This window comes from Mytilus galloprovincialis, chromosome 11 (genome assembly GCF_965363235.1).
Source record: "Mytilus galloprovincialis chromosome 11, xbMytGall1.hap1.1, whole genome shotgun sequence".
NCBI lineage: Eukaryota > Metazoa > Mollusca > Bivalvia > Mytilida > Mytilidae > Mytilus > Mytilus galloprovincialis.
The window spans coordinates 13,388,729-13,403,383 of NC_134848.1; the positions used below are offsets into that span (position 1 = coordinate 13,388,729).

A 14,655-nucleotide genomic window follows, 5' to 3' on the forward strand; every position below is an offset into this window, starting at 1 on the left:
TAAATTTGGCATTAAAATTAAAAAGATCATATCATGAGGAACATGTGTACTAAGTTTCAAGTTGATAGGACTTCAACTTCATCATAAATATAAACTACCTTGACCAAAATCTTTAACCAAAAACGTTAACCTGAAGTGTGACAGACAGACAGACGATACAGATGGACAAACAACACACAGAGTGTTCAAAATAAAGCCTCTAGGTGGTGGGGCATAAAAATCAAATACATTGAAAAAATGAGAGAAAAGAAATAAAAGGTTCACAGTGGCACTGCGAAAAATACAGAAAATAGAGAACATGTGCAGATGTGCAAGATGATAATAAATCAGTGCTTTCAATTCTCAAAATGACCCTTAATGTTCATGTACATTGTACATCATATTCTGAATGATAGACAATGAAGAAAACTTTATAAAGGGAGATCTATATATATAGAGGGTGTGGCAGTTAAAAAATGATATTAAAACATGGCTGTTCCTGTTATTAAATGATGAGTCAACTGAGTTATAACGGGTTCTGATACTTTCTTAAACTATTCTAACTTCAGAATTTTGAGCAAAGGTTAAACACCTTTGGTTAAGTAACAATACACATGTAGCTTCCTTTTAAATGACTTCTGTTTGTCAAGGGAAATCCTGATAGGAAATTTATGCAATTAAGTACTTACAAAATCAACTGATAAAATAGAGAAAGTTATAATTATATATTTTGTAAACATGTACATGTACATGTATGCACAAAGATTATATATATACATATATACATGTGTACAGCTACGTACATTGTACAGATCTACATTGTACATTTGTAAATGTGCACCAAAAGAAAAAAATAAGGAAATTACATGTACATGTATGTGGTTTTATTGATACATTCTATGCTGATTGATTGATGTTTAACACCACTTTCAGCAGTTTTGTATTATAGTCAGTTATTATTTGGCGGAGGAAGCAGTTGAAAGCCTTTGACCTTTAGTAGGAAAACTGCCATTTTTTATTCCATTAAGATTCGAGTCGAGCGCACCTGCATGCCAAGTTTGGAATTCCAACTAATAACCTAAGGGTTGAAAGGCTAGAGATACAATACAATTACATACAATGTAGTTTTACTACTTAGACCACTCTGCCACCATTTCATAAATGATTACAAACATGTACATGCAAAATCAATGATACATTATAACTAGTTCATTAATTATGTAATGATAAAAAAACAGAATTATTTTTTTTTAAAAGTATTCATAAGCATCTCATTTTGTGAGTCGCTTCTCTTCCTTCCACAATAACTTCTTCATACTGCCTCTGTGTCCTATGTGACGACAGAGTTCGCGAAAAGTGTCAGTCCTCAGGATTTTACCACCAAAATTTTGCATACATGTAGGACTGACACAATTTTAGTATTTTTCAATAGAGTTAATAGTGAGGACCAGCAGATTTTCCTCAAGGACCATCAGGGAATAAAAGATTTCGCGAAATTTGTTATGTACATGTATGTACATTTGTAGTTACCATGCATAGGTTTTTTCGATATCACAAACTAGTCAAAACTTTTACTAAATTTTATCATCGGTATAAAGACATTATTCGTAAATATAGCTCAACATGCAGACTTTTAATACGTTCAGGTATTTCACATCCAATTTTTTATGATAATATTCTTTATAAAGCACAAGGGTGTCAGTATTCACCTCAGAAACTTACAAAACCTTTGAATAGACTTATTAAGAAGGGATATAATTACGATACTGTTGTCAAGTCATTAAAGATTGCATATTTTGGCGTTAATATTGAGTCACTGATAAGGTCTTTGCATCGGAACTAAACACATTTATTCTAAAAACAGTTGTTGGCATGACACGGGTTATGTTCTTCTCATATATGTTATGATGGTATGATACTAAACCCCTAACGGGAAGGATTGTGCCTGATGTTCATATGATGAAATCATAATCTTTCAGTCAGTTTAGTTGAAGTCTGGAGCTGGCATGTCAGTTAACTGCTAGTAGTCTGTTGTTATTTATGTATTATTGTCATTTTGTTTATTTTCTTTGGTTACATCTTCTGACATCAGACTCGGATTTCTCTTGAACTGAATTTTAATGTGCGTATTGTTATGCGTTTACTTTACTACATTGGTTAGAGGTATAGGGGGAGGGTTGAGATCTCACAAACATGTTTAACCCCGCCGCATTTTTGCGCCTGTCCCAAGTCAGGAGCCTCTGGCCTTTGTTAGTCTTGTATTATTTTAATTTTAGTTTCTTGTGTACAATTTGGAAATTAGTATGGCGTTCATTATCACTGGACTAGTATATATTTGTTTAGGGGCCAGCTGAAGGACGCCTCCGGGTGCGGGAATTTCTCGCTTCATTGAAGACCTGTTGGTGACCCTCTGCTGTTGTTTTTTATTTGGGCGGGTTGTTGTCTCTTTGACACATTCCCCATTTCCATTCTCAATTTTATAGTCACATTTTTCATCCTTATATGATTATTCAGTTTGGGTTATTTTGGTAAGAAAATGAAAATGAAGGAGTCTGATATTGTTTCTGTCATCAGATGGACTTTAAAGACTTTCAACCACAGACTTATAAATGCCAACGATTTCAGGGGTGTGTTCTAGACTTCATTGAACATATTCATGATATTCTAGTATATAATTGGAAAGACACCCCCCCTCCCCCTCAAGATATTCATAAATGTGTACATGTGTATAGCAACAAATTTGAAAGTACAAAAAAATGTACCCGAGTCCACATTAAAGATAATAAAATCCCTGCATATATATATATATATAAATATACAACTCGTCTAAACATCAACCCAACAATGTTAGATCTGTAAATTTGCTTTCGCAAATTTTTGGTTCTTCCCTCGCCGGGATTCGAACCCATGCTACTGTGATATCGTGACACCAAATCGCCTGCACTGCAGCCGTCCCGCTAGACCACACGACCACCTGGGCTCTTAAAAAAAGAGCTTTCGCTGGCCATGTGTTACCTTTCCACGTCAGTTTTAATCTAGCGGCGTACTACAGTACATGATATATAAGGCATGAAGATGTTATTGTTACAGATCAGCTAAATTACTATAAATATACAATTAAATCAGATAATCACTAATAATCCTGCAAATCTGATAAATGAGACACATCAAAAAATTTGTAAGAAAACTTGGTGAAGTGAATAATTGTAGTGTTCATTTCGCATGTGTTGTATCTAAGGGAGCTACCATTTGATTTTTATGGGGGGGCTAGGATGAAAAATTTTGTCCTGCTTTTTTTTTAGTTGTAATCTCTGTCCTGCCTTTTTATTTTTTACTCTATTCGGTCCTGCCTTTTTTTTACTAGTTTATCCTGACTTTTTTTACACAAATTGTCATCCTGCCTTTTTTTTTTAACAAATTTCTCATCCTGCCTTTTTTTTTTTACTCAAAACTCCTGTCCTGCCTATTTTTTTCAAATTTCATCCTAGCCCCCCCATAAAAATCAAATGGTAGCTCCCTAATTCTACAACTTTCAGAACTATCTTAATAGAAATTAAAAAAAAAAGCAATACTGGGTCAAGGAATTTGTTAAAATCTTTACAAATTGATTTTATTAGTAACTTGCTGGACTATACATGCTATATGGATAATTAATATCATTTATTTTAGTCTGCATGTTATCCATGTTATCTATAATCTGTCCTTTATTCATTATATTTCCATATTTAGTAATTATAAGGCTATCCTGTGCTACATTAAATAGATTCATAGATAAAATTAAGATAATTATGCAAATGAAGAACCAGCTTTACAACTGGGGTTCACTAAAGGTCATTAAATGACAGATTAAGCAATAAACATGTACAAAATGTACCTATTTTAACAGCTATTACACTAATAGAGTAATTTTAATTTTCATGCAGTTAAAAGTTTTTTTTAATATTTTTGTAATACATATATTTGCTCAAATCATGAAATTATATATTTTGTACATACATGTACATGTACATGTAGCATGCATATATAAAGTTTATTTGATTTTGGAAAAAAACTGCATAACTGCATTTTGGAAGACAAGACAAGTTTATTATACGTCATATATATCATGTATATCAGGGTTATGACTGCTGGTATTTATGTGCAATCATCATGATCATCCCTGTGTTCTTATTCAAATTATTCAACCCTTATACATGTATACAGATATACATATTATATATATATATCTTATTTATAATCAGTCCCAATACAGAAATTATACCAATTAAGATCCCTAAATGCCAGTGGCGGATCCAGAGGGGGGGTTCCGGGGGTCCGCACCCCCCCTTTATTTTGGCCGATCAATGCATTTGAATCGGGACAATTTTGCACCCCCCCCCCTGCACCCCCCCTTTGCCCTGGGCTAGCACCCCCCCTTTCGAAAATTCCTGCATCCGCCACTGAATGCTAAACATACTAAAATAGATTTCATATTTAGTTACAAATGTACCAAATGCACTAATGACATAAATTTACATCCTCATAATCAAATAGTCAGACTTAATATAATCATGATAACCTACCACAATCAGTATAAGTATAAATTGGTTCCAGGTCGACGGGTTCAAACAGAAAGATTTTGAAAGCAGAGAAAACTGTGCATCTTATAATCGGCAGGACTTTATCAGATGACAATATCAATACTAAAATAAGGCATACGCATAGTTATGGCAGATTTTACAGTATTGTGTTCTGTCTCCTACTTTCATGTTGCTAACGTGACAGAGACAAAAATTAGTAATGTTAGCGACATTTGGACATGTCACATGAGCAACAACATCTTTAAAAGTTAAAATGTATGCACACAGTGATGTTTAATACATGTATATGCCTAGAGTAATAAAATTGTACAGTCTGGTTTGAAATTTCTAAATATACAGAATGTCATTTGCATGTGTACTTTATATCAAATGATTGAAATGAATACACAAAAAACCAAAAAATGAGTAACGTTAGCGACATTTGGACATGTCACATGAGCAACAACATCTTTAAAAGTTAAAATGTATGCACACAGTGATGTTTAATATACGCCTGGAGTAATAAAATTGTACAGTCTGGTTTAGAATTTCTAAATATACAGAATGTCATTTGCAGGTGTACTTTATATCAAATGAATACACAAGAAACCAATTCGTAATAGTAACATTAGCAACATCTACTATCATGACATTACGTTTTGTTGCGAACGTCTTTTTGGTGGACGGATTACATTTAAGGTCCTCTTGTAACGATATTACATACAACTTCCCATCTTTGCTTCCCCATCATGTCAAGGAACTGACTCCGAATCTATTTCTGCAAAGGGCGATATCGTAACTCCTATACAGGAGAGTTACAGATCTAAATATATGTTGCTCACGTGACACTGATTTGGACGGAAACGTCGAGAGTAACGTTCGCAAAAAAATAAAACAGCCAATGATATTGATTCCTCAAGTCCTTTGAACCCCTTACGTCATCCAAATTTAATATGATTGCTATTTTCAATTATTTATAAAACCCGGGATAAAAATAACTACAATGGGCTGTCTGAGAACCATCAGGAAAATTGCGATCGTGACATACCACAATGGACGGAAAAGACGTGACGTTAGCAACAATATTATTAAATTACCTTTTTTAGCCTTTACCAATAAAAAACTGCCTTAAAGTTATGATTAAAACACAAAAGAAGACTTTTTATTAAACATGTTAAAATATAAGTCCATGTTATTAGGCTCCACTTATAAATAATACTTCAAAATTCCACTCCAAATAAGCTGGATGTCAGTAAAGTAGGTCATGATGTCTATTCCATGTCCAATATTTTGAAATTGAAAACCCTCTATTCTAACAAAAAACACAAACACAGAGTAATTTTTATTTTTATTTACTCAGAAAGACACATTTTATTCAATAACATAATGCATTACTCCATTACACAGTCGGTTTCACAGTTTCAGCAATTGCTTTTTTGATGGATACAAAAAAACAATATTTCCTTCTTATTGTAAAATCTGCCTTATATACTTTAATTCAGTCACGGACCCGCAATATCACGGGTGTGTTCTAGTAAATTATCAAATTTTAGCTGTGGCCAAGCAGTTGCCTTTTCAGTATGCTCCAACTGGGCTCAAGTATAGGGTATTTCAGTTCAAAGGCAACTAATCTTACGATACAATATTAGTTTTGCTCATATTTAAAGGCTGTACAGTGCACATAAAATGATAATACATGTAACACTTGCTTATATAGCTACATTCCTTGCTCTCTAGTAGATACATGTACAATGTAGTTGTATCATTGGCAATCACCCTTTTCCAATGTTACACATGTTACAATGAACACATTTACCCTCTATCTATTCTTGGCCTACACCCTTAGGAATGACATCAAAAGTTCAATGTAGGATAAAAAACTTAATTCACATAGTTTTTTCACTGACCCTCCCTCTTAACTTAATTTGGGAAAAATTGATTTACCAATAGGGATATATGTAAAAATCGATTTTAGATATACAAAACTTGCAGAATTTTAACCCCCACCCCCAAACTATTTGATTTAAGTTTTTTATCCTACATCAATCTTTTGATGTCGTCCCTTAGTGACAAATAAATGTACTCTTGAAAAAATAGGATCTGTATGTGTACAAAAACGTTGTCTCATTGGCAATCATACCACATCTTTCTATATCTATAACCGGGGATATATAAGGTATACATTACATGTAAAATACTGGTTTTAAATATTAACAGAAAAATTAATTAAGTATTCAAATTAAACCCATCTACATGTATCATCATGTCTATATAAATGGCACTCATATGAAAATATGTACATGTATTTTTATCAATTATGTGGCGTTAATTAATTATTTTAAATATTTAATGTTTAAATTAAATAAATGTGTCAATCACAAGATACATGTTTTGAGATGCATAAATATTTAATAACTATAGTACATGTACATGTATACAAATGTATATGTACAAAAATGATGTAAAAATGTATATATAATATTGTCATATAAATCTATATACATGTGCATGTAATGTACAATGATATGTATAAGGATCTGGATGTGGGGTCCTACAAATGTACATGTCTTTACTATTTAATTCTGAAAATCATTTTTCCTAAAGTACTATATGTTTCAGAGTCTCCAACACAGTAAGAACATACAGCTCACAGAGGCAGGCCTCAGCTGGCCCCTTAACTTATTATTCTATTTTAAATTTCAAATTTCAATGCACAAGTATTTTTTACAGAAATATAATTTAGGGGAAGTAACCAAATTATTCTACCACTACCTGGTGATCATCAATTTAAATCTTGTCAATATTTACATATAAATTATAAAGGTGAGAATTTTCATACAACTTAATGTTGACAATCAGAATACATGTTCCATAAAGGATTATATTTATTTATTCATTGACATTGCATGTTGCTCACTGAAGTTGTAAATGAAGCCACTTGATTACACAGATCCTAACTAATGTCAATATTCAATATAAACATGATAAAATGTATGCAATGTATCATGTACCATGTGTACTGTGGATTCATTTATTTTCATGGATTTTGTAAAAGAGGACACATTGTATTTTTTGTGGATATTGAATTTTTCTTGGTTTTGCCAAAAGTTGTATACTACATGTAGCTACATACATGTAGCCTATAAATAACTTCTATTTTGATGAACCTTTAACATGTTTGCAGTGTTCTAAAATTCCCATTTCCAAACTTTGAATTCATCATCATGATTATTCTTCAATACCTGCCAACTTTTCAAAATGCCCATGGGGGTTTTACGTGCAAGATGGCTTTCAAAATCCAACAAAACCTTCAAAGGGGCCTGTAAATTCATTTTAATGATGTTTATTTGCTTCTTCATACTATTACAATCCCAACCATTCTAAAAAAAATAATTTCATTTTAAATCATGTAAATAGTGGACGAAATTGCTCTTTTAAAATTTCCAATTGGGAGCCTCCATGGGCATGATGGGGGAAAACCCTGCAAATAGTGACAGTTGGCAGGTATGTTCTTCTAGACATCATATTAATTTGACTATATACAAATGTACATGTACACAATGTATAGTATACTGTGTATTTAGTGTTTTTATAATCCAAATAATTATGACATCTTGAAAGTTTTTTTTTATTTACTTGACAGTCTGGGTGCAGTAAGGAGTCAACATAATAATTAAAAAAAATCCTTTCATAAAAATATAATTATTTGGACAGTTGTAGAACAATCAAATGGTCAATGCTCTAGTCCAAATAATACACCTTATTGCTATTTGTCCATCATGTCCATCATTACTGGATATAACATGTCGGAAAAAAGCTCTACAGAGCTTATGTTGTATTGTTATATGTATAACCGACTTTAAATAAATCTTTTATGCTTATGCTTTATGCTTATAACACAGGTTCTCGTAAAATTTTAAGGTCATAAAACAAAATATCTGATGCAACAATGGAAAAGTGATTGTTGTATGCATCAAAAGTCGGGTCAGCCGGGATTAGCGACAAGGTGTATTATGACGTCTGGCAAGGCTATGGAAAAAAAAAATAAATACATGTAGCCTTGCCAGACGTCATAATTATTTGAACTACAGATATACATGAAATATGTGATACCCTATATTTATGTACACAAAAAAAAAAAAACACAACAAAAATGCGTCTAAGTAAGGAGATAAAATAGTCTTTCAAGATATCATAATTATTTGTTCGTAAATTTACTTCACAGCATTTATTTGTATGGTCCAACATTTGTTCAGAAATTTGAACCTGTTGATATGTTTTATTTTCATGTTTAACTGCCCAAATGGATATTAAACACCAAGAGAAAATTATTGGAATAAATTGTAAATCGTACAAACAAGAGAGCAAATATTGTTTTTTTCTGATAAATGCGGCTTTGTTTACAAATAAAAATTTCATCGATCGTGGTTCAGACTTCGGAAAATGGAGGCCTTCGCGGACTTGTTGACATTAAAATCATGCTTTTGATCTCAAAAGTATAGACTTCCAATCAACATCGAATAATATGTTGCAATAACAAATATTATATTACGTATTTACTTACTATTTGGCAAATTACAAACTTCCCCTACAAATCCAAAATTATAATTTTAATTGGTTAAAATAAAGCGTACTTCCGGTCGCTGGTTAAGTCGGCCTCAAACAATCTCGGCCTACCACACACTCGGACTATAAATAATAAACCGGCCTGGCCTAACTTTACCATTATTTTGAGGAAAAAAATTGAACAAACTCGGCTCATTATTTGAGGACTAATTTGTTTTTGTTCTACTTTTTGTTATAATTTCACTTAAATTATCACAACTTTGTATACAAATTTTTCAATTAGATTTTTATTATTAATAGAAAGTCCCTGTTTCAACTGAGATAGCGATACATATTTGTGTTTACAAGGATTTGTATAGTATACTAGGAAATATCGGGGAGTATAATAGTCCAAGGAAATATATCAAAACAAACTTAGACACAAGGAAAAAATATATGTGTTTATATTAAATACAGTTTGATTGAAATATAAGTTTGAATGTAACCCCGTTTTAAATGGGCCCCCGTATGATTAACTTCATATTTGTAAATTTTGCGCTTAAACTTTTATCTTGATAAGGCAGCAACCATTTGATTTTCGGGGGGGGGGGGGGGGGGGCTATGTTTTTTTTTTCTGGACAAATTAATTTTTTTTCGCTCAATTTTAGCATTACATATAGTGGCAGCTGAGGGTGAAACAAACAATTTTTTTCTCAGAATCAAAAACTAATTACTTTTTTCTCCAAAAACTGGAAACAAACTTTTTTTTTCCAAAAAAAAACCCATAGCCCCCCCCCTCCCCCCGAAAATCAAATGGTTTCTGCCTAAGTTAAGATAAGATATACAAAGACGTTTATTATAACAAGGATGACATAGTATAGAAAGTTCATGATTGTAACAAATACAACTTTTTGGAAACAAAGAATCTTTTTCTGCCTAGCTCTGAAGTTTGACCTGCTCGAACTTCAGGGAACATTTTAGTACAGATCGAACTAGCTACTAACAATCTAATTAAAATATAGATCTCTGATTTCGTCAATAATGCAGTATAACGAAATCAGAGATCTATATTTTAATTAGATTTTAACTACTAACAACAATTTTGTGGTGTTTGGGGAACATGTACATTTTTGTATTTTATATTCAAACCACATCGAATATAATTTTAATCTAGCGGTGGTATTCAAGACACAACACATATAATTATGATACTAAAGTTTTCAAAGTCTTACTTTACGTTTTACTTTGATGGTCTTATACGTGTGCATTATTTCGTTTCGTTGAATGCAGGACATTTACAGTGAAAGATAGTACCTAGCTGTGAATGTGGGTCATACTGTCCCGAGTCATATTACTCTTGTGGCGATGTCAAATAACGTTAACGGACAACTTTGTAAGACATTTTCATTAATCCGCATTGTTTATAGATCTGTCATCTTAATACAATTTGGTGTTCCTATATCCATCCTCCAATATGGCCGGCATGAGTGACTTTAATATAGAACCCCAAGTGAAGTACAAAAAAATGTTCAATTACATGGAATTAAACAAAGCATAGAATTAATGTTTCTAATGAGGTCCTGGCTAAGTGTTGTTTCTTTCTCGCCAGTCAAACATCTAAGATGAATGTCAGCGGGGAACTCAGTTTAACTAAGGAAACTTTATTAATGCATACACAAGTATTCTTTTAGAGAACCACTGAATGAAATAAAGCTAAACTCGGCATGAATGTTATTTTTGAGGTGCTGATCAAGCGTTGTTACTTTGAAACAAAATCAACAACCAAGACGGCTGCAAACAGGGGACTTAGTTTTACAAAGGAAATATATACAAATGTCTTCTTCTAGAAAACCGCTTAATGGATTGAAACCAAACATGGTATGAATGTTTCTTTTGAGGTACTGACTAAGTATTGTTACTTCATAGCGGATTTTTCATTTTCCTTAAAGTAATTTTCTACCATTTGAATGAATTTATTGGTAATTTCGAATTCTGTAAACTTTACAAAAGTCTTCTACTTTTGATTAAATTACGGGGCCAATATTAAACCAAATTTCACCTAAATCATTATAAAGGAATCTGTTATGATTTTAATCATTTTTTTTTTTCGATTTCCAAAACCAAAGTAGAATCAGGTGAGCGACACAAGCTCTTTGGAGCCTCTAGTTAAATACATGCAGAGTACAAGAATAAGCAATACTAATGAATTATACATAGTTTTATTTGTAAATTACACCCACATAGGTCAAGCAAAAAACATAAAATATAAGCATAGAAACATAAAATATAAAAATTAAGAATATAAAAATATATCATGATTGGAAGGATAGTATTTCACTTATACAAAAGGAAAATCTACTTATGTTTGCGCATAATCATAAATGCAAAAAGTAAACAGTTATAAAACTCAATCCTCTTTGTTATCACCCTTTGCAAAATTACAAAAGATATGGAATGTTTAAGTTGACACTTTTGATTCGTTCAGTTCAGTATGAAAATCAAAGTACTGACATCCATAAAACTCGCCCTTTTCTGTTATCGTGCGTTCTGTGTCATCTCCATAATACAGTACCGCAGTGAATGGGACGTTGATATTTCCTTGGGTTAATTTCGATGTCACTGTAACACTACAATTATAGAACATGATATTGATTTCATACAAAAAGATTTGTTAAGCAGGTAAAGTTTCATTCGGCAATCATCGGTAGAATCCGCTACTCTCCTTCTATGAGGGTACGGAATCGGCCGAGTTGAGACGAATGGTGAAGTCATAGATACTCACATTGAACTAATGCCAAAGCAAAAGGATGATTACTTTTTTTTTTTGGGTAAACATTTTCTCTTTCGACAGCTAGTCATTATCGACTCCTAGTTATCGACTCATAGGAGTCGATATTAAGAATTGAACGATGGACAGTCAGTGCGTGAATTTTTCTTGCTACCTGATTGGAAGATATTACGAGACGTGAATAATCAAAGTTTATTAATTGGTTAAAACAATCCAAACCTAGTAAATGTCCTTCAATCCCGTAGAGTTTCGGATATGTCCTCTCTATTTTAGCAATTAGATTTTGCCTGGTCATTAATCATGCATATTCATGATATTGGTACACAGGTAACTTTTATCTATAAATAGTCGAATCTTCTAGAGTTTCGTAAACAACAACGTTAAACGATATATACTACTTCATAACGTGTGACCTCACGTGTATGGTAAAATTTGTTGATTGATGCACGTGGCTATTCTAGTAAATGAATAAATCTACAATGCGAGAGCACTTTCCATTTTTATCAGCTTATAGAGTCGACTTGATCCTTTTTGAAAGGCTAATGCTTGTAGAGAGATTGGTGTTGAGTTATGGTGTTTTGTTCTGAAAACAGTAACTATAACTCTACAATTAAATATTTGTTTTTAAGGTCTTTCCCCTACATGGGAAAGACCTTATTGTTTTTCTAATGTTTTTTTTTCTTTTTCTTCCAGCATTTGTTTGGCTCGCCCTCCTACCGCTTCTATTGGAGTTATCAATACCAAAATTAAACCATCGATAGACCTCAACATGAACTTTTACCAGATGAACTTTTGTAGGATTTCACCTTCCCCTTAAGAAGTTATCTCCCTTTTATTGATTTTTTTCAACATGGTCCCCCCAAAATGTGTTAAAAGATATCATGACTTTATTTGGACAATAGGTAGATCTAATCATGATGTATTACCATATGAGGCTGCATAGGATTTCATCATCTACTTTGAGAGTTATATCCCCTTGAAGCAATTTCTTTTATTTGCATTTTTTGCAAAAAGTATTAGAGATAGATTTAATTGAAAATAACAGCATGTAATAGAACAGATGGCAATGTTTATAAACATAAACAATTAATTTGTTATTAACCCTTATAAGGAGTTATTTCCCTTTAAAAATTAAAAAATATTTTTTCAAAAATTTATATTCGAGAACCGGAAGTCATAGAGACTTATAATTGTTACCTTCACCAATAATCTTAAATTCTTATGACCTTTAATATGCACCCAAGGTCAAAGGTCACAGAGTGCAAAAAAAAATTACGCTGCAATTTCAAGCTTACATATTATGAAAACAATAAGACTTTGCTGCATACATACAGCGTATAAAATGTTCTTCTCGACGAGCTCTACATTTTATATAATAAGCCCAATAATGTCCGACCGTCTGTTCAAAAGTTACAACGGGATGATTGTTAAAAGTATAGTATTGTGTGTATATCTTTTTAAATGTAACAGATATCAACCTACTATAAAGTGCAAAGATGATCAGTAATTCAAGACCTTCAATTTGAGGTCAATGTCAGGTCATGATGAAATTTCACCTTGACCTTCACAGTATACAATGACCTTGACCTTGTGACAGTTGAAAGGTTAAGTGGTCCTGAGTTGAATGGTGCTAGTCCCATGTCTCTACGACTTCCGGTTCTTAAGTTTAGTATTGCATCATATATTTGATGATTAATTGTGACCTTGGTGAACTTCGAAATTGTCCCAATTTTTTTCTATAATGTTGTCTTTCTATTGTAGATCATTTATCATTTAACAGATTTGAGATATCTATTGTCGTTTTAGAGATAATGCAGTTTGAAGTTTTGCGAGCGGAAGCATGTATTTCTGAATCAACAAGAGCTTACCACTTAAAATGTTTAAGAAATTGAAGAGGTTAATATAGTTATATATTTGCCCAAATACCAAAAACATTCCATGGAAAATAACGCCAAAAATTCAATTTGAAATTTTCAAGTTTTGCATTGACTTTGTAAGTTTCATAACTTCTATTTATATAGTTGATATTGCATCATTATTTGCACTTTGTCAAATGGGGTCATCTGATATATCAAATTGAAGGTCTCAATAAACTCTACTTAAAAATGAAAATTGTAAACCTCTTTTTCATTCCAGGTGGTAGGGTGGGGTCATTTAGTGCAAAAATTCAAATTTCTCAGATGGTAAGGTTGTCGCATATCAAATGAAAGAACATAAAGCGTACATTTCAAATTTCAAATTGACGTCCCACAAAAATTGGTTGAATCGGGTCATTGAGTGCAAAAAATAAATTTTCTTTTACGATAGGATTGTTGTATATCAAATGAAAGGTCATGATGTGTGCATTTGAAATATCAAATTCCCGACCTCCAAAAATAAGTTAGATGGGGTTATTAAGTGCAAAAATCAAACTTTCTAGAACATGGCGTTGTCGCATATTAAATGAAAGCTCATCTACCCTGTGTTACATTATATATCATACTTCCGATCTTAAAAATGTAGGCGGATGAGGTCATTAAGTGTAAAAAGCGAAAAGTTTCAGAAGATACGCTTGTCGTATATCAAACGAAAGGTCGTACAAAGTACATTACGAAAACATCACTTTTACAGGAAAGACCTTTCAATTGTTTTACAAACAATTGAGATACTAGTTTTTCTTCAATTTTTACATATATTTCAGGCCATTATTTTTCTTGTTTAAATTGTTTTACATTGTCATTTCGGGGACTTTTATAGCTGACTATGCGGCATGGGCTTTGCTCATTGTTGAAGGCCGCACTATGA

At 32.4% G+C, this 14,655-nt stretch overlaps 1 protein-coding gene across 1 annotated transcript in view; it reads right to left on the bottom strand.

Moving 5' to 3' along the window:
* The window catches only part of LOC143052040 (sodium-dependent serotonin transporter-like), a 32,690-nt gene extending 23,504 nt beyond the window's left edge, over positions 1–9,186 (bottom strand). The window contains exon 1 of the mRNA XM_076225014.1: positions 9,103–9,186. The gene's annotated coding sequence lies outside the window, so the exon portion shown is untranslated. The remainder of the gene's footprint in view (positions 1–9,102) is intronic.
* Between the last annotated feature and the right edge of the window lie 5,469 nt (positions 9,187–14,655).